This window comes from Crotalus tigris, unplaced genomic scaffold (assembly GCF_016545835.1).
Source record: "Crotalus tigris isolate CLP2741 ecotype Arizona unplaced genomic scaffold, ASM1654583v1 scf7180000018371.15429387391:27106975, whole genome shotgun sequence".
NCBI lineage: Eukaryota > Metazoa > Chordata > Lepidosauria > Squamata > Viperidae > Crotalus > Crotalus tigris.
This window is the reverse complement of record NW_024096970.1, coordinates 2,092,578-2,113,211: the sequence shown is the minus strand read 5'-3', so window position 1 is coordinate 2,113,211 and position 20,634 is coordinate 2,092,578.

Below are 20,634 nucleotides of genomic sequence, written 5' to 3'. Positions count from 1 at the left end.
TATTCTGTAACCTCCAAAGGGAACTCTGCTCATTGGGCAGTTTAGAAATATTACAAACAAATGACCTTCATTGGAATCTCTCTTTCTTATAGCATTCCTCAGTTCTGAAGTAGAGGAAACAGTTCTTCACATTGAGTTTCAAGCTTTGGGCCCAAACTTGATACCTACTTTGTAGGACTCTGCTTAGAAACCAAACTATGGCTTTGCTTATTTCACCTCTGATGGTCTGTTGTTTCATATTTAAAACTCCCCTAGAACAGGGGTCTTCAAACTTGGCCCTTTTATGACCTGTGGATTTCAACTTCCAGAATTCCTCAACCAGCATGCTTGGCTGAGGAATTCTGGGAGTTGAAGTCCACAAGTCATAAAAGGGCCAAGTTTGAAGACCCCTGCCCTAGAGCAATGATATAACCCCGTTCCCCCAGAACAAATGGAAACTGTCTTATGGGACAGCTAAGACCTATGGTGTTTCCCAATGATTGAGGATGATATAAACATCAATCAGGACAAAGGTTAGGGATAAATTTTTAGCCAATTAAATCAGTAGCACACTCCTGATAAGCTTCCAGGTAGGAAAGAGTTTGTCCTGAAAAACAACAACATAGACTTGAGGAAATAATATTACAGTGTTTTTAAATAGAAGCTGTGGTTTCTCTTAACATCAGCTATTTCCCTACTGTATTTATGAGTCAAAGAAACAGCTCTGTTGATCTTAGAATTAAAAATGAAAAGACTTCATAAGTTATCACTGATCTAATTATACCCCAACCAGATAATAGAGATGGGGGGTGAATCTCTTTGTTGTCATTCACAAATATATAAATACCAGGAAGCTTTCAAAGACTTGCAGGAGACATTCATTTAACTTTAAACTGTCTGAGGAAAGAAAGATCAAACAAAGCCTTGAAAAATAGCAATGGTAGGCCAGAGATTTATAAACAAGAGGTTTATAAACAGTCACAGTATTGAAAGCCATGTCCTAATTTTCAGAAGAGTTTCACAATATGCAATATTTAACATTCTTCATAACTCTTAGAATTATGGAATTTCTAATTGGAGGTGAAAAATTATAATCTATAATCTATTATTCCTCACCAATTGTTTGTTTTTAATGCTTTACATTTAAGCAGCTGCACATCAACTCCAAGATACAAGGCAGGAATACTACAGTTAACCATTAGAACATTATTACTTGGCTTTAGGGAATAATTTGTATCTTAATAGGTAATTGTACATGAATTTACAATCCAAATGTAGTGATCCTGGAAATCTCCCAGGGTAGCAGAGCTTGGATAGTAGAGCTTAATGACATGGGCAATTGTAAACACATGATGTGGATCCAATTGTTACAACTCCCTTTCCTTGTGAGTCAGAACTCATGCAGTTCCCATGTACTTTGCAAAGCATCCACCACAGGTGATTTCAAACCAATGTCCTGTGAGGTAAGTATTAGCGCCACACATTGGATTTTGTATAAATATTAGCATTTTAAAAATATCTATATGGAAAATGACTTCATTTCCTCCTCTAATAGCCTTTTCAAACATTTTTTTAAAAAATATGTTTCTTTTCAGTACATTGACTCTAACCAAAATAACACAGAACAATTTGCACGTGCTTCAATATCAACAGGCAATGTTTAATGCAGATATACTCTCGGCAATTCTAAGTAGAAGCGGTCAAGTTATGGCTTTTCTTTTTTAATGACTTTTCTAGATAAAGAAAGAACTGGGAAGATGTTCAGAAAGAAGGTTATGAAAATTGGGAGTCCAGTAGCATCATTTCAGACTAAGGAATTATTATTAATAATAATTTAATAATTATTTTTATTACTAGCATGAGATTTTGGTGAGCTACAGCTCACTTCATCACATGCACAGAGTGGTTAAAGCAGGGGGTCATCAAACCTGGCCCTTTTATGACTTTTGGACTTCAACTCCCAGAATTCTTCAGCTAGCGTGCCTGGCTGAGGAATTCTGGGAGTTGAAGTCCACATAAAAGGGCCAAGTTTGAAGACCACTGGGTTAAACAATACAAGATTTAAACTGATATGAAGTGGCAGGGAGGGAACATAGGGTGATTATGCATATTAATATTAATACCATAAGTGTACATATTGGTTCCATCATTTCTATTATGTTGATTTACACTTCAGTGTTCTAGTATTTAATTCTCAATTTTGAAAACCATGAACATTCTGTCAAATTACAGTGATTAAAAAACATCTTACTGATCAGGTTGTGATGTTAGGAGGTTTGGTGATATGGTATTTATGTTGATATATTTAAATCCTGTAGAAACCTATCAATCCTTTTTTGTAGCTTTCACAACATTTGAATTCTAAATAATTCACTATGTAATGATATTTACAGACAATCTATAAACAGAGTGATTTGATTAGTTGTCAACACTGATAGCAATATCAATAATTTTAAGATATAGTGTTTAAAATATCCTTTGAATCATGAGATTCCAAAAGAAACAATACATTCGGACAAACAAATTTCACAATCATTAACTGTAATGCTCACCTGATACTTTTTTCAGATTCAATCTAATTTCTGGGTAAATTTGCTACCCAGGAAAGAAGGCAAATTTAAGTTCATTAAAATCTTTTCTTTAAAACATACCTCAGCCCAGTTGTAGTAAGCAAATATAAGGCCATACATTTTGGTACAGTGCTCCGAAAAGGAAGTATATGTAGCTTTGAATATTTGAATGAGTAATTTGTTGGTTTGTCATATATCTTATCTTTCAATTATGACACTAGAAGTTAAAATCTACTTTTTCCTGCTTGATCAATAAATAGTAGTCAGTGAATATCCATGGCTCCACGTTCTTCAATATGAATTTCAAATATGAGACACCAGAATTTGATACACCAATGTCATCTTGTTTTGATGCACCTAGAAAATAAAGTGAAAAGAAATGGCAGTGGTTTGTTATCTACCCAATTTATCTACTGCCTAAAATCTTTCTGGACTCTAGAGATAACATGGATAGAGAAGAACAAAGATGAGAAAAGGCCAAATCTTCAAATTTTTCTCTATAATAATTACGAATCAAGTATCATGTGTCTAGTTTTCTCTTCAGGAAGTCTCAAACGTCATTAAAATGTAACTTTGATATAACCTATGAAAATTCATTACCTAGATTGTACTCAACTCTGGCATCTCTTTCCTCTCTTAGCTAGTTGAGCACTTTCCTATTTTAGATTCTAACGATCAGATACCTTCATTTTCAATTGAAATCTGCCCCCCAAATTAAAAGAAATCTTATGGGAAAGTAAAAGCTTTCTGAGTTAAAACTATTTTCCTTATGTTCAGCTAGATGATTGATGATTGCAGTTTGTGGTTGTTGGGTCTTTTTTTTTTTTAAAGTGGTCTAATACAACTTAATTAGATTATAGTTACTGCATCATTATATATTTGGTGCTCAGAAATTACTCATAATTTAGAAGAATAGTAGAATGTACTGCTGACTATTTTGAATCCTTCTGTTAAGGGTGTAGTGATACTGTGACATAAAGCCACACCCAACAGATGTTGCTTAAGTTTGCTTGTGAAGCATCTTGAGAGATTCAGCAAAATATTATGACATTAGGAGCTGGTTTCTGTAGAATCCTTCTAAGTAAAACACAGAGCAATGAGCTAACCAAAGTTCTACAATGAAGTCAAACACTGAAACAACAACTGATAAAATTTAATTTTCAAGAATTAAGAAATAACTTTGGGAACTGTTCATAAGCATAATCAAATAACATATTTTTGGCTTTTTTTAAAGATCCTGAGCGATGTCTACGAAAACGTTAAGATAAGACTTTTGTCTTATTGCCTTCCATCCAAGTAGTTGCAAGTAGTTTACCCATTAGATGTAATGGTTTTTCAGTATATTCGGTAACATAAATTCATGTCTAATAGTCCTTGAGATGTGGAGTGTTTTTTTTTCCTAACAATGGTTAATTAATTATTCTTATTTCTGAACTAGAAGTGCTGGAAACTAGAGGAAGAGAGGGAAGTAGACCTATTTGGAACTTGATTCACAATCACTGGCAATTCATAACAATTGAGAACCAGAAGCTATGGTACAGCAGGTACAAAAACAATGGTTACCAACAGATAGTATTATCTCTCAGGTATTGTAGCCCAACTTTTGTCTGAATTCCAAATGAAATATGACTATTTAATATTAGTGCCAAGGCATCAGAATAGCTAATTCTACTTCCAAATTAGGAGATTGAGTTGAACATTAAATTCTAAGTTGTTTAAATTAGCTAATTCATGATAAAAGATATACTTCCTGAAAGCTGTGCTGTGAGCGTTTCAATGTTTAGTGATTTTTAAAAACCACATTGATAGAAATTCAGTCAGAATAGATCTGGAAGGGACCTTGGAGGTTTTTTAGTCCAACTCAAACAAGATAGGATTTGCAGTGGAGATGGGAGGAGGAATAAAAGTGAGCCAGAAAAATTAGAGACTGGCATATTTAGGGTCAATAATCACCCAAATATGCACAGAACATATTGGCCTTTGCTTTTGCTACTGTCTTAAAAAGAATCTGACCATAATACTATTTATCCCTATTAATGTGGCTTTCACTGTGTGAGACTTCCTATTTCTAAGACAGGATGAATGTTTCCAGTCTATTCCCCACCACTACAGAGATCACAGTCCTGCAATACAATGTAAGTATCTTCACTGTAAGCTTCCTAGAGTCATTAGGCAGCAACCAGCGTATAAACTGTATAAATAAACAAATGCAAATATTTTAGAATAAATTTAAATAGTGATTATTTTATAGTCTCACACAAAAGTTTTAATACCCAGAAACTCCAGAAGATCTCTTCACAGGATAAGAGAATTCTTAAGTTCTACAGATTGCTCTATATTCACCACTGATATGACGCCAGGCTCTTCTTCATACCGGTAATATCATTATTTATCTGTAATAAATAATCACAATTTCCTAATTACTTAGGAAACTGTGATAGCTTATGGGTGATAATTAATTATGAATGCTTTTGTGCCATTTCAGCTTTAAGAATTTGCAAGTGACACCATATATGTAATCATCAAAATTTTGAAAATATATAAAAATAAAAGATTCAATCAGAAAGTATAATATTCTGATATAAATAAAGATAAAATTCTAAATGACAATTCAGGTAAAGATTAATTTATGAAGTGTAACTTCAAAGCCTGAATAAATGAAAGTAATATTTAAAAAAAAATTATGTTTGTGTAGGATATTAATGGACAAACTTAGATTTTATACAGCTACACATCTTGCCCCTTAAAAGTCCATCATTTTGTATTGATTGAGTAGAAAAGGTTGCTTGACAAGTAATTCAAGAATTGTCATTAGGAGCTGAGTTTATAGTACTTTCTCCTTTTCTGATCATGTTAACTGATACTGTATTTCACAACACGCAATGTCAAGTCATCAATTCACTTGATGCTGTCAGCTCCATGTTCTAAAAAAAAAATGTGGGTTGATGGGAGTGGAGCAGTGGAGTGAAGTAATCCAGGTTTTGCTTTGCACATATTATCAATCTGAACAATTTCTGAAAATTCCTGATGAACATAGTTGACTAATCTAACGAACTGCATTTCTTGTAATGCCGTTTGGTAAGCAATCAATTGTCATTCAGCTATCCTAGAAATTCCCAGATGATGTAGTTTCATCATTTTTTAAAATGTCAGTGCTTCCCTTTTTCATGGATTTATTTGAAAGTCTTCCATTTAATAGTTAAAGTTCTAGTATGCTTGTGAGAATCAGTTGGGAAACTGGTGTAAGTTCCCAGAAATATTGTACAGATAATTTTGTTTTCCCCAATGTTTGTACCCATAAAACTCCATTATACAACAAACTAATTCTGTAATATTGGACTACATTCATACTTCTGTCATATGAAGTTGGTCCCTTGCTGTCCTCATTCCCTGTATCTTTTACTACACCACCAGAAACTGTTCCAGATTCTCTTAATTCTCCAGAAGAGACTTGAAGAGAAGAAGCATGCAGTATCATTCTTTTAGTAGATAAATATGGCTGATCCCACCCGTGATCTTCTCAGTCAAATCACCTACTCTTATCTAGATATCAACTTTTCTCTTTGACAGTGACAGATGCTATTATTATTTAATTTTTTAATTTTTGGCTTTTACTTTTCTAAGATTTAGGGTTTTTTTTAAAAAAATATTTTGCTTGGCTTCTTTATCAAGCATGGGGTTGTTGTCTGAATCCTTTTGAAGTTTCTCTAGTGAAGTGTTTGCCTCCCCAGTTCAGACATTGCTTGCATTAAAAGTTCAAAACAAACTCCAAACAACAGCAGATGAAAAGTGTAACCATCTAACATCTGCAAGAAAGAGGGGATCCTGAATAAAAACTATTAAAATTACTATATATGCCAGAGAGAGAAAAATAATATACTGTCAAAGGGAAAAAAAGCCAAAGTTTTTTAAAATCATTGTTTTGATACAAAATTTTATATTAAAAATTGAACTTTACTTTGTTTCTCAGATATGTACAGTAGATGAACATGGTGAAGGAAAGATGCATATGAAGTCTTTGGCTCACATCAGAAAAGGAAATTGGGTTTTTTTTCACTCATTTTTTATTGTTATTTTTCCAACTCTCCCCCATACACATCAACAAATATACCGTAATATTTAATTAAGTATTAACATACATTCTTTTTACATTCTTATCTATCAGATACTCTTAATAAAATAAAATAAATACATGCAGATAAATTTTGGTGTTGCTCGCCCATTTCCCCTTTCACTGTATCCACACTCCTTCTCTCTCTTCCCTCTTCTCTACCTTCTTTCTCCCTTTCTTCTCTTTCTTCCCTACTTCCCTCTTCTTCCTCTCCTCTCCTCTTCCCTTCACCACTCCCCTCCCATTTCTCCTCCTCTTCTCCTCCAACCTTCCTCCTTCCTTCCCCCCTCCTTTACTCTCTTCTCTCTCTCCTCTCCTTTCTTCCCTCTCATTCCTCTTTAGATACAATTCAGGGGTAGTGTCCGAGCAACTCCTCCCTCTAAATTTTCCTATCTGTATTAAATGTACCGTAAATGCCGGCGTACAAGGCGACCCGGCGTATAAGACGACCCCCGTCTTTATAGCTGGGCCGCATTCCTAGAACGTCGTCTTATACGCCGGAAACTACCAGTATTTCCGGCATATAAGATGACTCGGCATATAAGACGACCCCCGTCTTTGGCGCCGATTTCAGCCCTCGCGGAAGTCGCCTTATACGCCGGCATTTACGGTAATAAGATTGATTTTCTATTACGTTAATACTTCTATTTATCCATCCTTCTCGGTATGTACTTCTATAAATATTTATACGACCTCCAGTTATTCAATACTGTGTCGCCTGGGTCTCTCTCCTTATCTCCTCCTTTTTCTTCCATCTAAACTGGTGTTGACAATCTTTTAACCCAGTGGTTCTCAACCTTTCAAATGCCATGACCCCATAATACAGTTCCCCATGTTGTGGTGACCCCCAAGTGGGTGTGGCCACCAATAAGAGGGAGTAGGACAGCTAGGGAAAAGGGAAAAAAATGGCGGACAGCGTGGTTTGGTGACCCCCGTGAAATGGTCGTTTGACCCCAAACGGGGTCCCGACCCACAGGTTGAGAACCACTGTTTTAACCATATTCTCTTTTCACCCAATCATAAAAAATTCCCCAAATTTCATAATACTCTGACTTTGTCTTTAATTGTGATTGTTAATCTATTCATTTCCGCACATTCCAATATTTTCCCAATCACCTCTCCATCTGGGGGGGGGGGCTTTCAGTGCTTTTCAATTTTGTGCAAACACAATCCTAGCTGCAGTAAATTATATGAATAATCAAAGATGTTGGTTTGAAGACAGAAAATGGAGCTTGTGTCTTTTTTGTTGTCATCTAGTAAGTGACCTGATTTATGCAGCCAAGATTCTCTACAGGTCCCTGGCTCAGATGTTGGCATGTTATTTAAATGAATCAAGATGTCATCTTCTTCTGAACATGAGATCACAAGAGGAAGGATAGTTACCTGGTGCTTTGCAGATGATTAGGAGTATAATGCTCAAAATCCCAATCCATTGACTAGAAGATCAACCAGAACTGATTCATCTGGAAGCTTAAAACATATTATGTGGATTTTTATTTCTTAGTTTTGTTTACTTGAAGACAAGTTAAAAAATGTTTTGCTGCAGTGATTGCTTATGTATATATGTTTATGATACTTGTTGCCAGACAACTAACTACTTAGGCCTTCTCTAGTAACAGTAGAAGATGATACCTGTCAACATGTGGCACAAATACATTAATTGCTAAATTTAGATTTATGGCCATTCTGATTAGATATTGGAGTACCAAGTCAAGCTCTTGGAATTCTGACATGTGAGTGTAGTGACATCCTATCTTAATACAGTTGTTATTTAGTGACATTTCCTTGAGCATAAATTGTGTAGTTGGGATTATCCCAAAGAAATATTAGCATATTCATAAACCAAAGCCAGGAAGTAGAGGGATGTATTTCCAAATTTTGAATTTTTTAATATTTTGTACTTGGGATTTGGGAAATTATTGCATATTTAGCATATCAATAGGAGGAATGAGTTATGAGAAGGATGTTTTCTGCTTAGGGTGAAGTGAGATTATTGTACTTCCAGGAGAATCTTCAGGACAATTTAAAAAACTACAGCAATGGCTGTTACATATTTTTAAAAAGGTGGGGTTTTGACCAAATGAACATAACTGCCATAATGAATTATATTACCAACACCATATGGACAAGCTGGTATATTTCTAAATGTTAAACCTTTTTTTCTTTTTCCTTTGGCCATTCTTACCATCACAACTCTCCAATGGAAAAGTTGAACTTATTCAAATCTATAGGATACCTAAAAGGACTCATGTTTAGTTCTTGATAGAGTATGTTAGCCCATGACCTTCTATGTAAGAATAAACATTTCTTTTAAAGTTAAATTAACATTGGATCAACTATACATATGCACTGGGTATATGTTCAGTCTTGTTAGAATGATTATGAATAAAAGATGACTTACACCAGAGCTATACTCCTTAACTCCACATGCAACCCCCAGAAGATTGGTCTATAGTGATCTCAACTTGTTACCAAACTGAAGGTATTAATGTGACCTTAGGTGAAACTTCTTAAATACATAACTGGAAAGAATAATGTTAATTATATTTAAATAATTAAGTGTAAACTTAATTTGTCTGCCCCTTACAATTTTAAAATTGACCCAATGAACCACTTAGAGTCCAAGAGCAACCCCTAGCTCAAAATAAATTGCCCACCTGTGATTTGAATTAACATTTTTTGAGGGGAGGGTTAACCGGCATTTAAATATTTACAGATCTTTCATGGAGTGTTTTTTCACAGGAGGAAGAGAATTCTTCTGGAGTGTATCCAAATTCATCTTGTCCAAAGGATGCACTGAGTCATTGAAAGCTGTAGCATTTCCTGCTAAAACTAAGCAACTGTAGATAATCAGCACCTAATCCAGCAATCATTGGGAATGTGTATAAAATGTTGACTTTTCATACAAACAGGTATATGCCAGCATGATAAGAAGGTATTAGAGGGGAAATGCTAGGTGGTCAAGCAAGGTGGTTTATGGCTTTTAAATTTGTCTATTGCCTTTAAATGCACTGGAAGATGCTGTCCTTTATAGCAGGGGTCATCAACTCCCAGCATCCCAGACCACTTCCAGGCCATGGCCTATTCTGAATCGGGCAGCGTGAATAGCAGCCAGCACGCATGTGTGAGCGCGCAGCTCAACTTGCATAAGCAGTGGGCCCACCACTCGCTCAAGTTGAGTTATGCATTTACCAGCACACCGGTCATGCACCTTGGTTCCCCTCTCCCCCCCCCCAGTCAGGCCTCCAAGTCCAAAGGTTGTGGACCTCTGCTTTATAGGCATCAATCATCTATCCAAAGAATTTGTAACTGTGTGTCCCAGACAGTGGGGACATGATTGAATTCTTTACGAGAAGCTGTAACATGTCTTGAGCTAACCCTTTCAGAAATGGCTGCCCATGTAGCTTTTTAATATTTCTTTTCACTTTGGGCACTTATTTTTTTCATTTCAAGCTCAGCCTCTTCATGAGGCAGGACTGATTTTTCCATTAAGGAAATGCTAGGCAACTCTTTTTAGCACTAGCCCTGATGCCCCCAACTGAGAGGCCTAAGCCAAGCCATCACAACAGGAAAGCATTGTGGAGAAGCATTGTGTGAAATCTTCCACAGCCTCTGGAACGTGTCTCTCCTGGAGCAGTGTTTTGAGCTTTTTAAAATGCATCACCAAATTTTAATGGATTAAAATTTAGAATAAATTGAGAATTTATTGAGAATGCAAAATAAATTTTAATAGCATTTTAATAGAAATGCCAAGCAAAATAGGAATATCCCAAATGCAAAAGTTGGGTCTTGAATGTGTAAGATTGTTGTTCCAAAAATATTTTTTCACAAGTCCTTTGTACAAGATGAAAATAGAAGTGTAAGGTAGAGCAGCATTAGAAAAGAGCTATGTTTCTGATGTTTATTTTTATAGTCAAGCATTACAGTGGTTTATAGACAGGGTTCCTAGTCTTTTACAATCCCAGCTGAAGCTTTCTACAGAGAAATGGCTATGTACTGGCTATCTACACAAGGTTTCACACTATAGCTCTACTAATTCCTGAGCATTAATTGTGTGAGGAGTTTATATGAATTATAATACAGAATATTCAGGAAACACAAGATTGTCTATCTCAGTTCTAGCTATCTGAATAAACTTTTATAGGATGAGAGTAGGGTTGGGGATAAGGAGAAGCTAACTGACGCAGTGCTACCCATCCATATACATGTACATTTAGCCTTTTTGCAATTATGAAAAAGGATAATATCCCATGTAATACATTAATGTTTTTTTTCCCTAGCAGTGTTTGACTAACCCGCTGGAACAATTTACTGCTTTGTCACAGATTCAGAAGATAAAGTGCTAGGACTAATGTTATTAATTAATGTTCTTAATGTTAAAGGACAGAGTCCGCTGCAGGGAGATTCTCTCCACCACCCCCATCAATACTGGAAGGACATTTTTCCTCTTTGTTGTTAGTCCTAATTGAAGTCTTTGTTGAAACTGTGGGAATCAATGAGGTCTGGATAAAAGAACAAGAGATTTGGGTTCTGGGGTTGGTTCTGCCATTTATTTACTATGTGACTTTTACTGTTAATTGAATCTCTCTGCATTATTAACAAATGTCTGTGTTCTTAAGACAATGTGTTTGTTTACAGTCTTCTGTTATATGAAAACAAAGACAAAATGTCTTCTTTGTTGTTTGCAGCAAAAGCCTCAGTAGTGATAGTTCATGTACAAATAAGTTTCTGAAGTCTTCTCTAGATTCTGCAACTAACCCAGAAAAAAAGAAGAAGAACAGGGAGGTGGTGCTTCCTATACGACTGATACATTTGCAGTTCCCTTTCCCCATTTTTATAATGGCTGGTGTTAATTCTCTCTTCCCTGACATTATTTTTGGGGGTGTTTTCCTTTGCTACTTACATGGCTTCTCCTCACATGCAGACAAGAGCTGGATCCCTCTGAACACCAGGCTCCTAAATCCACTGGCAGAGCTTGCCTTCTTATCTGGGACCTGCCTTCACACAGGACCAAGGGGAGGGAGGGGGTGTTACTTTGATTCACAGAAGGCTTCAGCTCCACCAGAAGAAACCTACTGAAAGATGAATCCCTTGTCAATTTGTTCTTTCCCTCTATGCCTTGCAAATCTGCTCCAATGGTGGTGGTGGTGGTGCTGGTGGTGGGGTGTTGGAAAATAGGAGAAATAATGCTGAGAGCCACAGAGGCTGGAGCATTGGAGAATTTTGAGGAGAAAATGTCCTATGTCTATGGATATTCTCAATCATTCAGGTCATGGTTGTCCCAAAGATGCTTTTTCCAAAAAGCAACTGGACTTTCTTGAGTTTGTTTCTTTAAAAACATTTTGCTTCTCATCCAAGAAGCTTCTTCATTTCTAAGTGACTGGTGGGAAATGCTGATTTATGTTCTTTGCAGTCATCTGGTTGTTAGTACTCTGAGGGAAGCCATCTTTGTTAAGACTGAACAGTCCTCTCTCACCAGAGGGGGAGGGATACAACACCACCTATCTCCTGTTTATAATGCAGGACTTTCAGCAGTTCCAGGAAGGCTCCATACCCATTTACACTCTGATTCAGGTGACTCTGAGGATACCGTTAAACCCTCCAGTGGCCCCAACAATTCTCAGAGAGCGAACAACTAACTTTCAGAGTGCTAATGACCAGATGACTGCTAAGGAATATAAATCTTTCTGTTCCCCACCAGTCAGTTAGAACTGAAGAAGCTTCTTGAATGAGAAGTGAAATGTTTTCAAAGAAAAAAACCCCAAGAAAATCCAATTGCCTTTCGGAAAAAGCACTTTTGGGATATTGAGATGGATCTAACTTGACAAAGTTTCTGCTGATAAGTTTTATCAAGTTAAGGTTAACAGTTCAGCATCTGAACTGAAATGTACCTTTTAGCAGAACTGCCATTTAGTTCCATTCTTTTTACGATCGGAAGAGGCATTTGTTCAGGAGTGGACAGAAGGCAGGTAAAAAATCTCTCAGTGATTTGCAATCTGCAATGTCTGAGTCTCGTTATTTAACAATAAGAACAACTTAATGAAACTCTTTTCACTCTAAATTATATTTCTGAACTAGGTATTGATTTTGACACACAATAAAAATTTATAGGTGGTGGCATTCGAAGTAAATACCTAGATAAGTATTCTTTCGGTTTGGGGAAACTTCCACACTGGGTCTTTGCAGTCTGCCAAATCAGTTTGGCACATGTGCACTCCCACACTGTTGTCTTGGTTCACCCAACGAACCAAAGTATTTCTGGCTTAGTTGTATCTGAATCTGGTTTTCTGTTAAGATCCCTATAGTCTTGAGAAGCTTGAAGGAAGGTCAGTTTCCTGAGGTGGACCTGTAGCCATATCCTGCTTCCTGTGGTCCCCCACATCTTTTAGAAGTACAGCTGCCATAATGTCATGCCAGCATTTTGCTTAGCTTTTATATGGAGTAGCTCATCTATGACAGCTATGGCTAAATTTTGTTATAAATCACCATACAAATAAGCACAGTATGAACTAAAAACATAAGGGGTATGAGGCATTGGTTGTGTTCTTCTATGGCTCAGCTGGAGGAAGCATGTTGTAAATATTTTGATGCCAGTGATATGGAAGATGATTTCTAGAAAGAAACTAAAAAAATACCAAGAATTGGAAATTAATTAAAATTAGAAATATTTTGCACAACTGGTGGACTTCAGTTCAAGTGAAATGTGAAGCTGAAGTTGGTCATCAAGTACTAGACTATAAAGTTGACAGAGATGTCCAAGATATGCATGTGTCAAAATCTGCAAGATGGTGGACATGGTGTTATGACAGAGCTTCACCCCTTTTGTACTTGTAGTATGACAGTTTGTGAAATGAGTTAAATTGAATCAAATAAATAAATATAGTGTGGGACTTCAGTTATGGCCTCTTTCTCAGATTCCCATCGCCAGTGACAATGATGTGTGTATGTGTGTGTGTGAGAGAGAGAGATGACAAAATAAATTACCAATTTGTATTCCAGTATTATTATCTATATTTATAGCACCATAGTGTGAACCCATGCTACTCTGGGTAACTTCTACAAAAATAAAAGCAGTTTCTTCATATGCCAGCATCACAAAGCTGCCATGCCACTCCAACAATGAAATAACCAGGCCTGCCCACTTTCTATGAATAATAAATCAATGAAATAAAAACAATACAAAACAAAAACAGAACTTTATTTTTGTTTTGTTTTATTTTGCAAACTTGGCATGGTTAAATCTATCCAAAACCTCCAGAAACTTTGTAGCTTTGAATAAAGCTATAGTAACTGATAGTTTCTCCATGCTTCTGACTTTTTTTTTTAAATCACTAATAAATATCTTATTTAAGTTATATGAGCTAGTTTATGATTCTGGACTTTTCCTAGGCTGCCAAAATTCTCCTTTGTGTATGGTAAAACATGACACAGAAACAGAAGATAGGAATTGTTCACCTAAAACATCTGTCAAAATCAGTGCAAGGATCTACAATAGTGTGGCTGCAGAATCCAGATGTATGCCATATGTTTTATTTTGTTTTTTTACATACATATTTGATTAAGATAACAACCATATAAGTTTTCAAATAAATAAATGAACAAACAAACAAGCAGGTGCATCTGACAGATTAACATTATGCTCACCACATTTTCTTTTTTTGTCATGCTATTTTATAAATAAGTTATTTTATCCACCGATAAATAAACACATAAGACATCATCTGCTCTAGAACCCAAATACTGTTATCACACTAACTGCAAAGAACCTAATTCTACAGCAGAGATGTGGGGAATTCATTCAGTTTTTATGCCATTCTGCTATTGAAGAATTAAAGCACAATTAGTGTCACAAAACAATAGTTTGCCTCTTTTAATTATGGCTTTTGTTCCTTCTTAGCATAATGTTTTAATTACATCTCTCTCTCTCTCTCTCTCTCTCTCTTCTGTTTTTATTGATTTGATGCCAGTACAATTGTGTCACCAAGACCTCCCAGTACTCAGTTAATTACCTCGGGGGATTCTGTCTCTTTCACTCTTTTAAAGTAAACCAGATCCCGAACTACCTACAAAACAAAATCCAAAGAGAGATGAAAAGAAAAAAGAAAAGTGTGCTTGTTTGTTTGCAAGACATCCATGCTGTTTCTTGCAAATTCATTCAGTGAAGGTCAACGAACATATGTCATTTCTCCTACAAGGAGATGGTATCTGTGCAATGTCATCTGATCCAGCTGCCCCAACCAAGTTACCATGGCAAAATAAACACTTGAGTTGCCTTCATAGGTGACAACACAGCACAGGTGAGAGCAACGTATAGATAGAGAATCTTGGAACAGCAACAGAATTCTAGAGAGAAACAAACAAACAAAAACCATCATCATTTAAGAGAACTTCACAACAATTCTACTACACTATATACAATCTGTTCCCATCACTTATGCACACCTTATTGGTTTCCTTCATAGAAGTCATCCTTATGCAGGACAACGTTTTGATAGACTAGCTTCCTCTACATAAGAGCTTTTAGATCAATACCCGTGATGGCATACACACAGGTTTTATCCAGAAAGATGCATGGACAGGATACTTCATTCCTGCAGGCCCCTATTCATATTTTTCCACAGAAGGGACAATAATTGCAACCCAGGCATGCTGTGTTTTCCACATGCTTGAGAATGATTCCCAATGTGTTTCCCTTTGGGGAAAAATTAAGATTCAAATCCACTGTAGGCTTTTTACCAGATGGAATTAAAGAAAGCATTCTAATGTACTTGTGGAGAAACATCTCCCTCATGTGAGCCCAAGATTCTCCCTCTAGATCTTGCCCTCTCTTATCTTTTTCAACTTCTGTGTGTGTGTGTGTGTGTGTGTGTGTGTGTGTGTTTACTAGCACAAAAAGATCATTTGGGTCTAAATCTGTTGTTTTAGCACTTCACCCTCTGTTCTTATCAGCTTACTGAGAAATATGGAAAGAATCCAAAGGTCAGTGACAGAGTCTTGCATTGTGTATCTAAATCCTGGAGCAATCTCTGACTTCTTTGGGTAAGACTAGAAAAAAAGCCCTGTTTGAGAATCTTGAAGTTCTGTATTGAAAATGATCCTTCGATTTCTCCAGGGAAAATGCATCTACAGTATTCTTTCAAGATTACGTTGGGTGATATTTTTGAAGCTACTTTACTGTTGTGAAGAGAGGGAGGGGCTGTAATTATTTTCAGTTGCAATCTTCCTACTACTCTTCCTCAACTGAAAAATCCCCATAGTAGGAGTCCCTAAATAATTTTCTCTGTAGTTTTCTGAAGCATAAGAAGCTAGGAAGATTGCAGAGTGCAGTGGAGAAGATTGTTTGGGTAGAATGAAGAACACAACAGAAACACACACATACTTCTCAGTTCCTTTCATCCTGAAGTTGGATTGTGAGGGGGAAAAAAATTAATGTCCATAGAAAAACAATAGCTTTAGAGCAAGTAATGCAAGAGAATGATAGAAAACCCAAAGCTTTCACTCACTTTTGTGCCATTTTTATTTATTCTCTCTCTTTGAATATAGCTGTATCCTGCACTTCATTCATGTGGGATATTCTACACCGATATGCTTGTTCACTGTGATGTGGCACACTTCTTCATTCCTCAGCAGAGACTTCATGCACTTTTCATGAGTATAAGCCTAAATAACAACTGCATTTAGAGGCACAGTGGCTCAGTGGCTTAATGTCGTTGGGGGTGGTCTTTGTCCAGTGGTTTGAGTACTAGCACTGTGTGGCGGGGGGGGTGAGCTTGCGTGACTTGCCCTAGCTTCTGCCCACTTAGCAGTTTGAAAGCATGTTATATGCTTTCCACTGAAGTGCCACTTATTTATCTACTCACATGTTATATGTGAGTAGATAAATAAGTGGCACTTCAGTGGGAAGATGAGTTGCCATTTCATGCGGATGCCTCCCCCCCTGTGGTGCACCTTGGAGAGCACGCACATGTGAACCAAATCAGCTAACAGTCTTAGGCAGCCAAACTACTACTATGTATTAGCATTGTAGTCTCCAAGCTAATGTAACATCACCATACACTAAATAAATCAATAACCACTGATTGTAACAGCAGTCTAACTGTATCTTAAGCTTCTACTGTGACAGCAACAACTGCTTGAAAGACCATCGGGTTAGCTTGCTTGCTTGTTTATTTGTTTAATATTTGTTTGTTTTTTAATCCTGCCTTTATTATTTTATAGGTAACTCAAGGTGGCAAGCATACATAATACTCTTACCTCATCCTATTTCCCTCACAACTTCTTATGAGATGGGTTGGGATGATAAAGCATGACTGGCCCGAAGTCACCCATTATTTAAATAAATCCAAAGACAGAATATCAAGACAAGGTATTCTTTGGCACCTGCTAAAGTTTCAGTGAGGACCCATTACAGGTACCTCGCTGGTCTCCTGCCTCATTTATTCCTCAGGAAAACATTCTACTTATCAACTACCATTATAATTATATATCAAGCTGTCACCTAAGATGGCTCTGAGGTACTACAGATTTTTTAAAAGGTGCCCCAGATCCCAGCTGCTCAATTCATATCTGCAAGTTACTGCCACAGACCACTAACTTGTGCTGCCTTAGATGAGGCCCACAGAGGGCTCCCTTAAGCTCAGACTATATGATGTATGATGTATTAGCTTGTATTGAAGAGGCACAGTTTGTTTTTTTTATAATAGCTCTCAACTGATTAGTCAGAACTGCAGGTCTATGCAATGCCGCACTATATAGAAAAGCACTGGCAGTCAAAAATAATTTTCAGGCAGAAAATGTTTCAGTTTCTCATATAAAATGGTTTAATGCATCTTTGCCAATTGCCAGTGATTAAGTCAATGATTAAGTGAATAAGCTATATGCTTTGAGGAAAACAAAATAACCCTAGATATTTGTTTAAATGCTTTCCAGTGGTCTTCTGACCAAGGCTTTATTGCACATTTCCTCCTTCCTTCCTTCCTTCCTTCCTTCCTTCCTTCCTTCCTTCCTTCCTTCCTTCCTTCCTTCCTTTCTTTCTTTCTTTCTTTCTTTCTTTCTTTCTTTCTTTCAACTTGAGAAACCCAGACACAGATTAAAGGATTTAGTTCTAAATTCCTATGAAGAAAACAACATGAACCCTCCAAACTAGCTGATGACTGCTCTCAGCCTAACAACAACAAAACGATTTGGAAAACATTAATCACTTCAGACTCCATACAGGTTGGAGATGGAAGTTTGCAGCAGAAATTACTCACTTTCCCTGGAGTGAACATAAAGCTGTTTTAGTCATTCAGTTCAGAAGCAAAACACAGAACAAGACTGCTGTCATTTGTCCACAGCTAGTATTCTGACACTGTATAAGCAGGCTAGGGTTGGGAAAGTACTTTTTAAGGGTATGAAAAATAATATTGTAGAGGTTTGGCCTTTGGTTTAGACTGGCAACAGAAGCAAGCATTGTCAGACATCTGCCCAGATTCTACAGGTCCAATAATCAAGTTGCAAAGGCTTGTCACCTTGGGTTTTTTCCCTTGCTGTCTTATCTCAATTCATCTGCCTTCTCTAGATATAATGAAGACTGGAAAAAAAGATCCAGTTTGGTGTAGTAGACAAAGCATCAGGCTAGAAATTGGGAGACCATGAGTTCATTTTGATGTATGCCATTTGGGGCACATTCAAAGTGACAATAAAGTTGTTGTTGTTGTTGTTGTTGTTATTATTATTATTATTATTATTATTATCCTGTCTTAGGTATGAATTTAGCTGAATGACCTTGGGTCAGTCTCTCTCTCTCTCCCCCCCCCCCTCTCTCAGTTCTAGGAAGGGTGCAAGGGTGAAAAACATTGCTAAGAAAACTCCAGGGACTAGTCCAGACAATCACCAGGATTCAACAATGACTGGAAGGCAGCAACAATAACAAAAAGGATCATCATACCATACTTGCCTTGCTCACTTCTTCTGGGCCAAAAGAAGAAAACAAGTGAAAGATTAGTGCCAGCAAGGGAGACACACCGAGGAGATGTTCTGTGGAGGGCTTCATAAAAGCTGGTGGTTGGAGGTGCTTGATGTCCACACATTTGCAGACTTGCCATTATCTTTAGACAACTGAACTCTGCTGATGTTTGAAACAAAAGTCAAAAGCCTGCAATGCATATTTATGAGATGGGTGCGTGTGCGCGCACACTCTATTAGGAACAAGCGGGTAATGTTTGAGGAGATTTTGTGCTAGCAGGAGACTGCCAGAGTCATTTGCCAAAGTGTAGTATTTCTTCCCCAACCTGGTTACAACATATGCTAACAATGGTACCAAGTTGGGGAAGGCCACAGGAGAGTTTTTAAAAGACAGTCAAGCACAAATGGCCTTTCCACCAAATTTATAGATTAAAAACATGAGTGAAACATTTTTTCAAATTATCCCAGGAAATGATAAACGCTCCTAACATTTTTCAAGGATGAATTTACCATTTAGCTGCTACTGTTAGCTGCTACTGGATACACACACACACACACACACACACACACACACACACACACACACAGAGAGAGAGAGAGAGAGAGAGAGAGAGAGAGAGAGACAGAGACAGAGACAGAGACAGAGACAGAGACAGAGACAGAGTTCTGTTCTAACAACTTTCTGGGACTTCATTGAATGAGAGAAGCCAGGGAGATTGATTATTGTTGGAGCAAAGGGTGTACAATAAAAATTCAGGATACTTTGGCCCCCTTGCAGTTAAGTGTAAAACTCCATTGATGATCACTTGTCTCCACTGAAAGAATTTAAAAAAAAAAACATTTATCTGCTGTGAGAGACTTTTTTTTCGGCCTGGCACTAATTTACACCTCATCCAGAACTTCATTCATTTTTCTATTTATTTCAGTGATATTTTATGGTGAAGACAAAGCATAGAATAGAGAACATAAAACAAAGGAGAAAAATTAGATTTAACCAGTTTCAAAAGAGTTGAAATCAGCAATGCTACCAAAATAAGCTGAAGATTTAGCATCTTTTAGATCTGTTGTGAAAATGGAAACAACCCAGAAGAGAAATGGGTTTAACAACCAGGGAGCTCTCAGTACAAAATTGTGTCATGATGTGAAAAAGTACAGCATCTGGAAGCCCTCCTGTTAGCATTGCTAAATACCACCATCACTTTGGGGCCTCTTTTCAAAAGCTTTACAATCCCAATTTGCATAAAACCTCACACTTTGCAACATTTGGTATAGTGGGACAAGCAAGATAAAACAAATGGCAGAGCATCTTAAACTAATTCCTGGTTTTAATTGTAGAAATGCAAACTTACTGTAGGGCAGGGAGGTGTATGAGACTTCAGTCATTGTATTGCATTTCCCATCAGCTGTAGCTAACATGGCAGTAACATCTGGAGTGCCACATGTTACCCATCCCTGTTACACACATTATCAAGTTAATTGTTCTTCTAGTATTTCAGTGTTTTGCTCCAATGAAGAGGAGGCCATTCAGCTGCCATCATCAATACTAACTGGAAATTCTTGCTTCTCCATGCCAACACCAGGTAGGCACTGTAGATGCTGAGAAAGGTGTATGCAGTGAGTTTTCATCTAATCACCATGTTCTCTTAATTCAGTTATTGGACCCTCATGGAGCTAACTTATGTTGGGAGAAAATGAATATGCAAACAATCTGCTTTTGGCAATTTTTATTTAAGATTGCTTCCTTTACAAGTTCATCAAATAAACATAGAATATCAGAGTTGGAAGGGACTTTGGAGGTCTTCTAGTCCAAGCCCCTGTTCAAGCAGGAGACCCTATACCAGGGGTAGGCAACCTTGGCTCTTTTATGACTCCTGGACTTCAACTCCCAGAATTCCTGAGCCAGTTGAAGTCCACGAGTCATAAAAGAGCCAAGGTTGCCTACCCCTGACCTATACCATTTCAGACAGGTGGCTGTTCAGTCTCTTCTTAAAAGCCTCCAGTGATGGAGCACCCACAACTTCTGAAGGC